This window comes from Euprymna scolopes, chromosome 6 (genome assembly GCF_053919585.1).
Source record: "Euprymna scolopes isolate OS-2025 chromosome 6, ASM5391958v1, whole genome shotgun sequence".
Taxonomy (NCBI): Eukaryota; Metazoa; Mollusca; class Cephalopoda; order Sepiida; family Sepiolidae; genus Euprymna; species Euprymna scolopes.
Genome location: NC_136487.1, coordinates 13592358 through 13594284, shown reverse-complemented (window position 1 = coordinate 13594284; position 1927 = coordinate 13592358). Strand labels below are relative to the sequence as shown.

General features: G+C 38.9%; 1 protein-coding gene across 2 annotated transcripts in view; it reads right to left on the bottom strand.

Moving 5' to 3' along the window:
* LOC145277520 (uncharacterized) overlaps positions 1-189 on the bottom strand; it is a 156582-nt gene extending 156393 nt beyond the window's left edge. Inside the window, exon 1 of one of the 2 annotated variants that reach the window (XM_080128957.1) lies at positions 36-189. The gene's annotated coding sequence lies outside the window, so the exon portion shown is untranslated. The remainder of the gene's footprint in view (positions 1-35) is intronic. The other variant, XM_080128955.1, reaches the window with a different exon arrangement.
* Between the last annotated feature and the right edge of the window lie 1738 nt (positions 190-1927).

Here is a 1927-nt window from a genome sequence, read left to right as displayed (position 1 = left end):
TTTTCAAACGCGGTTGTAGAAAAGAAGTCAAATACCTTCTAAGACGCCACAAGGCGCCACCTGGTGGTTGTGGATGAAGACAGGATCCTCATGTCCGAATAGTTCATGTGCTGCTTGTCAAAAAGTTTACGTGATTGTTAACATAATATCCGAGCTATGTGCCTCTGACTCGCTCTGGTGAGAAGTAGAACAAGAGAACTGTCCTGGCGTAAATATAAATAAAACACAAGTGCGTCATGAGTTTCTATCGTCCACGCCCTTTCATCATTTTCGATATTTAATGTTTTTTTTATATTATTCATACAGTGTGTCAGAAGTAGGAAAAATAATCAATAAATATAATATACATAGTATGCAACGTTTCACATACCTGGGCGATCGAAGAGGTTCGAGTCGATCGATTTGTTGATCATGTCAAGTTATAAATAAATATTGAATGTATCAATTGATCTGCACATAAGTATGAGCCACACCCAACTCCTCCAACCTCACAAATTCTAGACGCCGATCGCGAAAGATCGTTTAGTTTAACGGGATCATGTTTCGGATATGACTGCACAACACCAAAGCTTTACACTAATTGCAATCGTTGGTATTATTTTTTTTACTTTGCAGAACATGATTGAGTTTTGCAAATGAGGAAAGATAATAATAACATGATTGTTTAGTGCATTTTAGTTCAGGACAGCCTAATCTAGTAGGATAAAAGGAAGAAGAAGAAGAAGAAGAAGAAAAACAGCAACAGCAGCAACAACAACAACAACAGCAGCAGCAACAACAACACAACAACAACTTTGGCTGCCACCTCACCACTGCGACTACTAAATTTCGACCAACTAATTCTGCCGACAAAATGGATGAACGCCGTGGATCTTGAATGATACCCCAGTTGTTCTACACGCAAATTCCAATGATTTGCTTACATGTGTGCGTATCCTTTCTGTTTTCAATTTACCTCAATTATTTTTTCATTGATGGAATCAATTATCTGTGAAGGGTCTTGTGATGGCCAGCTTACAACTATCAAGTTGACAAGAAGTCTATTGCGGATTTTAATTATTAAATTCAGATGAACATATCTCGACTCAAACAAAAATTTATTGATTGAAATAACCCTCATCAGAATTAACACACTTTTACCAACGCAGAACAAGTGTACTTATGCCAGCAACGTAAAAATCTTGCGTTTTTGGTGGTGATAAAGTCGCTGAATGTTCTTTTGTGATAGCTTAGGTTTTTTAAGTATTTTCTTAGCAGAAAGTTGTCGAGATGCTTGAAAAAGTGGTAGTCGGTAGGTAAAAAACCTGGAGAGTATGGAAGATGAGGCAGAGCTTCGTATCCCAATTTGTTCAACTTCCGCAGAGTGAATTAAGCAACGTGCGGTCGGGCATTGTCGTGGAGGCAAATTGAACGTTGTCTGTTACCTAATGCTGGGTGTTGTTGTCGAAGTTTCTGGTGCATTTAATTGATTTGTTGACAGTACTTATCTGTCGTAATGGTTTCACTTGCATTCAAAAAACTGTAATGGATGAAACAGATCGCAGACCACGAAACAGTCAACATTACCTTCTTTTGGTGTAACTCCGCCTTCGAAAAGTGCCGTGGAGCTTCGTCGGCATCTAACCATTGAACTGCGTGTTATCGTAAAGAGCTCACTTTTCATCGCAAGTCACAAACCAGAGAAGAAATGGTCGTTTTTCTTGCATAAAAGAAGGGAAGATGTTACTTCATAATCGTGTTTCTTTTGGTTGCCGTTCAATTCGGGAGGCACCCATTTATTAGGTTTTTTGTCTTTCCAATCTCTCTGAAGTGGTTGGAAATCGTATACGTTACGTCTAATTCAGAAGCAAGCTCTTGAACATGTGTGCGCTGATTGGCTTCAACTAAGGCTCTTAATTCATTGTTGTTAACATCCGATGGCTGACCG